The sequence below is a fragment of the Schistocerca cancellata genome, chromosome 11 (assembly GCF_023864275.1).
Source record: "Schistocerca cancellata isolate TAMUIC-IGC-003103 chromosome 11, iqSchCanc2.1, whole genome shotgun sequence".
NCBI lineage: Eukaryota > Metazoa > Arthropoda > Insecta > Orthoptera > Acrididae > Schistocerca > Schistocerca cancellata.
This window is the reverse complement of record NC_064636.1, coordinates 99,180,474-99,193,274: the sequence shown is the minus strand read 5'-3', so window position 1 is coordinate 99,193,274 and position 12,801 is coordinate 99,180,474.

The window sequence follows — 12,801 nt, the reverse complement described above, 5'->3', positions numbered from 1 at the left end:
ATTTTTCACAATGACAGTTATCTTTCAGTTATTTTTCTTTGATTTTACGCTGGGAATTGTCTTAATGCATGCAATCTAAATGTGCCGCTGCTGCCCTATAGAAATGATTTTTAAAGCTGAGTACAGCCGTGTTGCCCTCCCAGTCTCGCCCACACACAGAGTATCGCGTATCCAGCGACGTACTTACCTGTGCGACACGTATCACGTTCTACTGTCTCAAGTGTGGAAGCTTTGTTCACAAAAAATGTCAAAACTGTTGCCGGTAGTAATGTCAGATTCGACATAAAGAGCGGCAAAGTACAGAATAGTATTCTAATTATCAGTATGTTGTCAGTTTTAACCTCAGAGCAAAACAGTTTTCTCATTGTTCTAGTCATGTCAGAAGGCAGCAACATGCAGCTCACAACTTTTACCTAGCTCATTATCTAGAATTTATTCAGCTTGGTACTAAGTGGCAGAACAGATATGAAAGAAAATTACTGATTCCCTTAGAATTGATCTTTTCCAAAACAGACTTTATGTTTAGAAGAGAAGTTCTGACACAGTACTCCCGATGAAGTAGGTAGGATACTTCGGAGTACGTCTCGACTGAATAAAAATTCCCTCGTATCTAATGCATGGGTGTCTGCTGCATCCGATCCCTGAAAAGCAACCAGTGTAATTCTTCCGTAATTACCGGCGGTATAGGGGTCCTGTTTGTTTCGGTTATCATCACAGAGGGCATTAGTACCAACTAAAACACTGTTCTCAATAAGATTTCTGTTCAAAATATTATCTGTTTACACCTGTTCCGCTCGCGAATGCCGCGTGGGTGGCGCAATCGTCGGTAAGGTCTCTTTGACAGCAATTTCTCGATTTTTCTCGTCGCGGTCATTCGACTGCAAGCCTAAAACCTTCGAAGATACGCTTTGGCACGCCACTTTTTCAATTACAGGCCACACGTCCTGTGGATAAATTCAGTCGAGACCGTTTGTAGCGCTCAACTTTTAACGACTTGTCTCCTATAACACCAAAATCTAATGGTTCCATCTAAACCTTACGTGAATGCTGTATTTCGGCTACAGCACCGAAATCTAACAGTCCCATGTAATCCCTATCTGAACGCTACATTTAAAAACTCCCTTAGTACGTCTTTTTCCGACTTACCGAATAAAACTAAGTATTTTTATTCCATTTTCGGAGAAATGCATCGGCTGTAAGGTCCAATATTCGTTTTTTTCTGCATTTTTGTTGCTATTTTATGGACGTAACGCGTATTTTCAAACTCCTTGTGCAGGTTGTTGGTTTCAAATCAAGCATCACAACGAAGACATCGTCAAATGCAAAATGAGTACGCACATCTTAGATGTGAAAAGCAAACAAAGGTAACAGATTACGTCAAGTAGGACAGTGTATTGTAGTAAGCGTTACTGTACAGCATATAGTCCAGAATCTGTAACAAGAGATTCATTTTTTTGCATTCAGATGATACAATTGTATGGTCACTAATTTTCACAACTTTTTCAAGAGCGAAAAATTTTTTGAATGATTCTAAAATATTTCTTTCCCAGCAGCAGTTATTCGCTGATTTTTGTAGACTTCATGGCGGAACCATTTTTACATATTCTTGGAGCTTCTTCTGGACGCACTCTGCTAGATCTTGTGGCATATTTGGAGTGTTGTTACCTGTGTGGATTGTTTCTTCATTGCCCATCACATCTTCTTTATACGAATTATCTTGAAGTTCTATGTAATTTGATTCTCAATATTTTTCGTCCACTAAAAGTCACGCAAGAACTTTTGCTTCATTCAGATGTCTGTAACTCATTGAAAACCTCCTTTAGAAGAAACATCTTTGCTCTCCGTGACAAAGGGCTAACAACAATAATGGGTAGCCTATTACTCGACCACCAACTGAAACTAAACTAGACTCTCCCAATGCGCCATGAAGCTTACATTCCAAGTTGCAAATGAAATGTGGACCCTGTTAGTTATGGCCGCAGATGGCGCCAACCCAGTGCAATGTATACCTTTCAGCATAAAAGTTACCGTTTTCGCTCTTCTGTGTTAAAATGTGTGGATAAAAATCGTAGTTCAAGATCGCTGAAACTCCTTTACTGATTACTAGTTTCAGATCATTGACGAGTCATCTCCCGATCTAAATATACAAAATAGCATAAGAGGTGAACAATAGCATAATACGTTTTATGTTGAAAATTCCATTCTACGATACAGACACATATGTAAGTAGTAATATGTATTGGTATGTATCAGCCACAAGGCATTACACAGCGCCATAATCTGTTGAGATGAACCGCTCTTGCTGTCACGCACACACTGAAAGATGTTATAGACCGTGATAAAAGTAATGACGTACGAAGGGCATTTCGTAAGCGATATACTCCCACCCTTCCAGGGTGGGAGTAAGGGGTGTGCTTCTGAAATTTAGAAGTCTTAATACGTTATTTTAACGCTACAAGAAAAGTAACTGTGGCCACAGCCGAAAGCAGTGCAATATTTTAAGATACAGGAAGGTATGTGCAGTACTGGTGACCACGTGCAGTACGTGAGGCTGGGCGCAGATTCAGGTGCGTATAGCGTGTGTGGCGCGACGCATCGCAGCGCGTGTTTTTGTAACTTGACAGGTTCAGACGGGGCAGCCCGCGAACAAACCCACCCTAACACCGGGGCGGGCCGGAAATGGTTGGGGGGGGGGGGGGGGGAGCAGTCCTGCCGGACGCTCACTTCGCCGTGGCGCACAAGGGCAGTGCAAGTGTTGCCTATCCGAAAAATACGGCCTCACTGTACACTGAATCAGGGTGTATACGACCCAGGAGATCTGGGAAAACCCCGGGAATTTTTCCTTGTTTTAGTTTTCAGTTAAATCTTTGTAACATTTCACTGGTAAGAACCAGTACTCTGACAAAGGATATCACTGTGTCCCGCTGCTGCAGAAAAGCTCTTCAACAATGAAACATTAATTTTTGTCGTCTCTTTCTTATGGTTTCAGACCACCTTCTCGCACTTTTCCTTTCGCACTGCATCTGTAATTCCATCACTGACGCAAAATTTCCGCTCTAGCTATCTACTGCGCTTTCACGGGCTCGCTCATTTGCTGTTACTATATGAAATATTTCTGAACTCGTGTTTCTTCTTCCTCTTTCCTTCTATACGAGGCCCATATGCTGCTGCTACCCTTGCTTCTCCCCACTCCCCCCTAACACCGCATTCCAGTCCGCCATTACTACTATAATCCGTTCATCATAAGAATAAACATGATTTAAACATTGCACTATGTATTCTTCCGCGTTTGCAGGAACAAGCATTTAACTTTGACAGCACTGGCCAGTCAGCTGGTGCAGCCAACCTGCAGTGGCGTGCCCAGCTGCAGTTCACACGTACAGAGAGGCGAGCAGAGGAGCAATACAGCTTCGAATGTCATTCTTAAGCAGGGTGAAATAATACACTACAAATTTCCCACAATACGAACCTTTGGCGACTAGACGAAAACCGCACCACTTTATGGTTTGTAGCTTACGTACGATTGTAACTGAAAACAAGAATGATGAAAATTCCTAACCGCACGGTAATTTTTCTGCATAAGCTGTGTGTAACGCAAAAAGGTATTGAAGGATTTCACCGTGTAGTTAAATATTGTAGCCACTGCCTATCATCATCAGAATCCACAAAGCCAACCAGGCGCAGCATTTTCTCTTCTTTTATGACGAGCCATTCTACACTCCTGGAAATTGAAATAAGAACACCGTGAATTCATTGTCCCACGAAGGGGAAACTTTATTGACACATTCCTGGGGTCAGATACATCACATGATCACACTGACAGAACCACAGGCACATAGACACAGGCAACAGAGCATGCACAATGTCGGCACTAGTACAGTGTATATCCACCTTTCGCAGCAATGTAGGCTGCTATTCTCCCATGGAGACGATCGTAGAGATGCTGGATGTAGTCCTGTGGAACGGCTTGCCATGCCATTTCCACCTGGCGCCTCAGTTGGACCAGCGTTCGTGCTGGACGTGCAGACCGCGTGAGACGACGCTTCATCCAGTCCCAAACATGCTCAATCGGGGACAGATCCGGAGATCTTGCTGGCCAGGGTACTTGACTTACACCTTTTAGAGCACGTTGGGTGGCACGGGATACATGCGGACGTGCATTGTCCTGTTGGAACAGCAAGTTCCCTTGCCGGTCTAGGAATGGTAGAACGATGGGTTCGATGACGGTTTGGATGTACCGTGCACTATTCAGTGTCCCCTCGACGATCACCAGTGGTGTACGGCCAGTGTAGGAGATCGCTCCCCACACCATGATGCCGGGTGTTGGCCCTGTGTGCCTCGGTCGTATGCAGTCCTGATTGTGGCGCTCACCTGCACGGCGCCAAACACGCATACGACCATCATTGGCACCAAGGTAGAAGCGACTCTCATCGCTGAAGACGACACGTCTCCATTCGTCCCTCCATTCACGCCTGTCGCGACACCACTGGAGGCGGGCTGCACGATGTTGGGGCGTGAGCGGAAGACGGCCTAACGGTGTGCGGGACCGTAGCCCAGCTTCATGGAGACGGTTGCGAATGGTCCTCGCCGATACCCCAGGAGCAACAGTGTCCCTAATTTGCTGGGAAGTGGCGGTGCGGTCCCCTACGGCACTGCGTAGGATCCTACGGTCTTGGCGTGCATCCGTGCGTCGCTGCGGTCCGGTCCCAGGTCGACGGGCACGTGCACCTTCCGCCGACCACTGGCGACAACATCGATGTACCGTGGAGACCTCACGCCCCACGTGTTGAGCAATTCGGCGGTACGTCCACCCGGCCTCCCGCATGCCCACTATACGCCCTCGCTCAAAGTCCGTAACTGCACATACGGTTCACGTCCACGCTGTCGCGGCATGCTACCAGTGTTAAAGACTGCGATGGAGCTCCGTATGCCACGGCAAACTGGCTGACACTGACGGCGGCGGTGCACAAATGCTGCGCAGCTAGCGCCATTCGACGGCCAACACCGCGGTTCCTGGTGTGTCCGCTGTGCCGTGCGTGTGATCATTGCTTGTACAGCCCTCTCGCAGTGTCCGGAGCAAGTATGGTGGGTCTGACACACCGGTGTCAATGTGTTCTTTTTTCCATTTCCAGGAGTGTATATCCCGCCAGCGTTCGACAGTGGCGTCCGAAGAAGATGGGTGCGTTAATTCCAGTACAGCAGTCTGGCAGCTTAGCTGTCTCGTTACTTCTCGCGCCAAATCGCGCAGCTTGGCTCCACATCAGTTCTGTTGGGTTCATACTGTAATGGTGCAGAAGCAAATGTAATTGTGCAGCATTTGTATTATGTGCTCGATGCTGTCAAAATGACTGTTTTTCTCGTTTCTGTGATACTACGACTGTGGTATAAAACGATGGACCTAGTCCAAATATAGAGGATTTGGTTTTTATTTTTGCCTTAAAAATTAAATTGTTATGATTTCTTAATTTAAACAACTTGTATGAACAGTCTTTCATCAAACATCGATAATTAAGAATTTTTATTTGAAATGGAAACAGGTATTTCGAGTCCGTTACGTAATTATAAACAAGAAGACGTGCATTATTCATGAAAAATGGTGAGTTTTATAATTAGGAGATGTAGGTATTTCAAACTGAAGAGAGATTTTAACTAGCGAATAACCGCATTTGGTTCATATTCCATTATTCTACGAGCCGCCGGCCGTTGTGGCCGAGCGGTTCTACGCGCTTCAGTCCGGTACCGCGCTGCTGCTACGGTCGCAGGTTTGAACCCTGCCTTGGGCATCAATGTGTCTGATGTCCTTACGTTAGTTAGGTTTAAGTAGTTTTAAGTCTAGGGTACTGCTGACCTCAGATGTTAATTCTCATAGTGCTTAAGAGCCATTTGAACCATTTTCCATTACGCCACCAACTGCGCTATACGTTCAGTAAACATTCGTGACCTGCGTTATACATAACGCTGGAGAAACTTCAAAGCCGATAATCTCCCTAAATTTATGAAAAACATTACCAACAGCCTATTTTTCGGCACTTCTTAGCCGTGTTCCACATGCGTGTTTCACCACGGAATAGAAAGTAGCCTCAGCCATTTTCATACTGCGCATGAAGAGCGCAACAATCAGATCACAACGCTCCAGAGACAGCGACTGTAGACGATTTTTGAAATAAAAACAACGTAGCTAAAGCAAGATTACGAAAAACATTGACGGCTGTTAATATATTAGAATATCTGCGTTTCATTTAACGGAACTTGGTAATAAGATACCTGATACACAAGTAGGACCTACTTCTAGGAGTGTCAACACCACCAGTGTACGTGTGCTACGGCTTCTGACCAATCATCGCCTTTGTTTACATCATCTTTATTCTTATGATGAACGGATTATACATTTTCATCTCCCTTTACATACTGAATCACCGCTTCAGCCCTGAAAACTGCCCTGTCACCGAACGGTTCACAGTAATTCACTCTGTCCTACCTTCCTTTTCATAACAAATCCTACTCCCGTTGTACCATTTTCTGCCGTTGTTGATATTGCCGTATACCTGTGTGACTGAAATCCATGTCTTCTTCCCATTTCGCTTCACTGAACCCCACTGTGTCTATATTGAGCCTTACCATTTGCCATTTCCTGTATCTAGATTGAGCCTTACCATTTGCCATTTCAGATTTTGCACCCTCCCTACCACAAGTTCAAACTTGACATTTCATGCCCCAGGTCATACAACGTAAACCTTTCGTTCGTTTTCCGCCTTTTCCTTTGGTCGCCTCCCCCTAGACAGTCCCCTGAAAAGGATCCGAATGGCTGACCAATCCGGAATCATTTGCCAATGGAGGAATCATCTGGCCACTTTCTCGATTACAGGTCACACGGCCTTGCGTGTACATACATTCGAGACTGTTCATAGCGACATCACTTTTAACGACTTGTTGGCCGTGACACCGGAATCTAATGGTTCCATCTAAAGCCTGTGTCAACAATATATTTAAAAGGTCGCTTAGCACGATATCGCTTTTTGCGACTTATCGCATAAAAGTACGATATTTAATCCAGTTTCGGGGAAACACATCGGCTGTAACGCCCAATGTTCGTTTTTGGTTGTTGCGTATTCGTAGACGCAACGCTTATTTTTGAACTTTCGATTTCAGCAGATTGTTGTCTTCAAATTAGGCCTCACAACGAATACATCGTAAATGCAAAGTGCGTACGCACATCTTAGATGCGAAAAGCAAACAAATATAACAGCATATTGTAGTATGCGTTATTGTACTGGTATGCGTTATTGTACTGCATTTAAAGCAACTGACTTGGCTGCGGTCAGAGAAAACTAGAAAATTAAATCCCAATGTGTGCTGTTTTTTCAAAGAACGGAGATGGAGTAATAGGGTATTCGTCATTCATGTTTTGTGGTTACGTGTGTTAAGTACACGATTGGCCATTAAAATTGCTACAGCAAGAAGATGAAATTTAACCGACGGGAAGAAGATGCTACGAGATGCAAATGATTAGCTTTTCAGAGTATTCACACAAGGTTGGCGCCGGTGGCGACACCTACAATGATCTGACATGAGGTAAGTTTCCAACAGATTTCTCATACACAAACAGCAGTTGACCGGCGTTGCCTGGTAAAACGTTGTTGTGATGCCTCGTGTAAGGATGAGAAATGCGTACCATCACGTTTCCGACTTTGATAAAGGTCGGATTGTAGCCTATCGCGATTGCGGTTTATCGTATCGCGACATTGCTGCTCGCGTTGGTCGAGATCCAATGACTGTTAGCAGAATATGGAATCGGTGGGTTCAGGAGGGTAATACGGAACGCCGTGCTGGATCCCAACGGCCTCGTATCACTAGCAGTCCAGATGACAGGCATCTTATCCGCATGGCTGTAACGGATCGCGCAGCCACGTCTCGATCCCTCAGTCAGCAGGTGGGGACGTTTGCAAAACAACAACCATCTGCACGAACAGTTCGATGACATTTGCAGCAGCACGGACTATCAGCTCGGAGACCATGGCTGCGGTTACCCTTGACGCTGCATCGCAGACACGAGCGCTTGCGATGGTGTACTCAACGACGAACCTGGGTGCACGAATGACAAAGCGTCATTTTTTCTGATGAATCCAGGTTCTGTTTACAGCATCATGATGGTCGCATCCGTGTTTGACGACATGGCGGTGAACGCACATTGGAAGCGTGTATTCGTCATCGCCATACTGGCGTATCACCCGGCGTGATGGTATGGGGTGCCACTGGTTACACGTCTCGGTCACCTCTTGTTCGCAGTGGACGTTGCATTTCAGATGTTACGAACCGTGGCTCTACCCTTCATTCAATCCCTGCGAAACCCTACATTTCAGCAGGATAATGCACGACCGCATGTTGCAGGTCCTGTACGGGCCTTTCTGGATACAGAAAATGTTCGATTGCTGCCCTGGCCAGTACATTCTCCAGATCTTTCACCAGTTGAAAACGTCTGGTCAATGGTGGCCGAGCAACTGGCTCGTCACAATACGTCAGTCACTACTCTTGATGAACTGTGGTGTCGCGTTGAAGCTGCGTGGGCAGCTGTACCTGTACACGCCATCCAAGCTCTGTTTGACTCAATGCCCAGGCGTATCAAGGCCGTTATTGCGGCCAGAAGTGGTTGTTCTGGGTACTGATTTCTCAGGATCTATGGACCCAAATTGCGTGAAAATGTAATCACATCTCAGTTCTAGTGGAACATTTTAACGAGAAACATAGGAGCAAGTGTAGGCCTTCCTGTAATTTATGTACGGAATACTGTCTTACCATTTTGGTACTGTTGATTAAATTTTGTGATTCAGTAACTGAAACGGAGGTGTGTGCTTCCTGGCTGCCCTACCTCACAGCACTCACTGCAAGTTCTAAAAGTGCTCAACACGTTACCTCGTTCAGTCCAAGACCACCTTCAATATGAGTGAACCGTTGACGTCGTTGCTCCTTCTTTCTTCACTTATTGAAGGTTTTTGCATTTTGATGGCATTCTATTGCTGTACGTAGAGGACAAACGTAAGAAAAATTCCTCTTCAGTCCCTCTCCACAAATACCGCATTGTAAAAACTGTATGTAGGTGCACCGTATTTCTGCTGCTTTTCCGAAAGTCAACTCCAAGACAGCCTAAAATTTATAGACTAGGAATTATTATTAAAATCCAAAGCAAAAACCGGTTTGTGCGACTGTCAGCTATAACTACCGTAAACCGTCGGTCCCTTGTACGTCGTTACAACCGGTTTCGACTGTGTGTTGTCTCTGATGCGGTGTACAATATATTAACACAGAAATCAAGAGTTTTGCTCAGTTCAGGCATTCGCCGGAACTAGCGAGGTCATCTCACAAAAAACAGTAACAGAAAAGGATCGTAAAGATTCCCGTTTTCTCTCCTTGTCTTGTTTTTCTGCCATTTTCAATGATTATAATGCTTCTTTTATAAAATCACAGTTAAGTTTTTGCAACAAATACGTACTTTCTCTTTCAAATTTTTGCAATGACAAAATGTTTTACCGCCTATCACAAGTGGTTTCCATTGCGCCCTGCATCCTCGTGCTGTTGATCACTGCTGACTCTTCGACATTTCTGAAGCAGTTTCGCAGCCCCCCTCCGGCCCCTTTGACAAGGCCGCTGGCGGAACGAGTGTGACTTTTTGTGCCAGAAGTCTTTGGCCGCCATTGCTGATTGTTTTTATTCTAGAATTAATCAGTGGCGAGGCTGGAACCGAAGACCAGGGAAATCGTGGTTATTAGTGAAATACGCGACGCGTAGACCACGGGTGCAGTAATCTACACACACACACACACACACACACACAGCGAGGAGGGGGGGGGGGAGGAAGAGAGTGCCGCTCCCAATGGCACGAAAAGTAAACAAAAAAAGGAACGCATCCCACAGTAACAGAACAAACTACACGAAATGGCGCAAGGTGGTAGGGAAAGGGGTGGTGCAGAATGTCCGGCGGCCCCCCTATCACCGAAACGAAAGTATTTACGACGTAGGTACATGTACTGAAATTGAAAGATTTTGATTTCCAATCTCACGACGAAAGAGGGATACGCCCTGTCAGAAGTCAGTTAGGCCAAAGATAGATTGGAGCTGTCTACACATTCGTAGCACTGTCAGCTCTCTGTCGCTCTCTTAGCCAAAAACAAATGTTGACCTTGCTTGAGTTCAGTTTTGTTAACCACTTTAGTTAATTGCAGTTGAATGTAATGTAAGGGCTACCGTTTATTGTTTGTGTGCTGTTGTGATAGTTTATAATTATGAATAAGTTCGTAACAGGGAAGAAGAGGCAAATCGATTTCGATTCGTCCGCCAGTTTTATGGTAAGTTAAAAATATGTACGCACTACTGTCATTGCGTAATTACCTGCCTATAGCAGTTCAATGTTAGCACTGTAGTCGTTGTCGTTACTCGGAGGCTGGTACAACTTCGGGGTTGCCATATTTCAGTATTTCACAAGGCAGGAAAGTGGTAAATATCATAGAAAATAACATTAAATTAAAATCAGTGTATAAAAATACACTCGGATTGAGCTGTGTCGCCCAAAAATCGCGTTCATCAAGAAAACTATTGCCTGAATGGCAATGGCTGTATTCCTTTCAAGAATTTTGCCCAGTCTTTTGTCATTAGTGGACAAAATGCCGAAAGGTCGCCCAATCTTATCACCTGGGTAGTATCAGTTATGAAAGTCAGTTCCGATATGAAACCATTTTTTGGCTGGGGTGGGGGGGGGGGGGTAGGGGGTACAGGATGAGACAGCGCATTCTGTAGTTCGTTCGTTTCCAAAAGCGCGCTGCTTTAATTCCTCAGAGCCGGCAGCGCCCTTCATCCCTCCCTCACCCTTTCGTACGAAATCTATTTCTGCTCTTGTGACACCGCAGTAACTGAAACCAGCAATTCCATGCACAGTTAAATCTTAAAGGATGTGTCCTCATCCATGCAGTGTCAAATGACTAAACATGCACGTGTAAAGGAAAAACAAGCTATGTCAGAATTCAATCGCTTGTTGCGGGGCATTTTATTTTATTGTACAACAACCGGTTTTCCTCGATTCTCCACCGACCCCGGATAGTTCAGCGAGCCGAGCCGCTGAGCTAGCAATCCCTGGATTCGGGAGGTGAGGTGGTTTGAATTTATCTGCCGTCAACGTTGAAAATGATTTTCAGTGGATTCCCATTTTCAGTTTAGTCAAATGCCAGGGTTGGTTCCTTACTATAGCGCACAGCCAGTTGCCTCAGAGTGCCTTTCTTCCCTGAGAGATTCCACTTCCCTTAAAGACGCAGCCCCTCTGCTTAAATGAAAACAGCTGCATCGAGGGCATGCCAAGCATCTCTTTCGAGGCACCCGGCGCTAAAAGCAACATGACTAATAAATGATAACCCAAATGCTCCTCATTTAGCGTCACGCATGTCTGCTGGATTGTTCTGCAAGGCAGAAAATTATCTCCCTTATATTGCAAGAAGAGACAGATGCATACTTAAATGAGAAAATTTGGGAAAGCGTAAGACTGGATAATTCCAAATCGTTTGCATTTTCGCCGCCAGAAATTATTCTACCTTCTCTGTCGAACAGACGTCTCCCTCTTCCTTTACACTCACAAGGGCAGCTCACCTGCTCCCTACAGATTTATGGTCTCTGCAGGACCCGGCCAGAAGCCAATGCGACATAAATGGGGGCTCCAGAAGGCCAAGCGTTTGGCAAATAGCAGGTGTTTTGGCGCGGGTCGGACGAGGAATGAGTCATCTGTCAGCACAGCTCCCAGTCAGCGGTTGGCGCACCACAGAGAGTTCAGAGCGGTAAACCGAGGGTCCTGGGGCCGAGTCCCTACATGTAATCTTTTCAGCTTTTTCCTTTCATTTTGTATGTCACATGCACTACAAATAAAACGGAATAATACTCCTGACATTGTATTTATTAGTATTTTAATAAAAGGCACGAAAACGAATCGGAAAGTAAAATTTGAGATTGCGAATGTAAGGGCTAGCAGAAAAGTAATACCTCAGAAATGTTTTGTCTTAAAGTGCTTTAAATAAATCAAACTTTATTAACGTTCTACATTTCCGCTGGATGGACAACTAGCGTAAATGTTCAGTTATTTCCCATTTGTTTAAAAAATTACTGTATTTTCATTAAAATTTAATCTCCCTTTGTACTGGTTAAAAAAATGCCAATTGGCATTTTCATACATAGCTCAGATATTATAAGGACGTTTTGGAGTACTTGCACACCATTTTTTTACTGGCAAGAGAACTTCGTGTTTAACACGTTTTTATAACTCTTTTCTGTGGCTACAATTATTTGCACCCCCATTATTGGCATTATTACAACTTCATTTCTATTTGGCAACGATTCTAACCAACATAAACCACTGCCACTATCTGCTAAACACTGCACTTCTTCGTTACACACTTGCAGAATACTTACTGGCTGACTCAACACCTTCCTTTCATTGCTGGTGTCAGAACCCTCCTCCAACAAATCGTTCACAGCCTCCCTTCAATCGAAACCTTCTCTGTTTACAGAAATTAGACACATTTTTGCAGAATTACTCTTTTCTCCCTATTCTGTTCACTAAATGAAAGCTCAAATTTTTTCGAGCGCTTCGTCATTCTCCCTTTCCTTTCTGTCTCTCCCTTTTTCCCACAATTAGTTGGCTGACCCCATTTTGGTCACCATTTTCCTGCCTATCCCTTGTAGCCTCACCAACGCCGTCATTTATAGACGCTAGTATTTCTTCTACACTGACATCAGTAATCTCCTGTAATTCTGCACCTTCTGTACTTT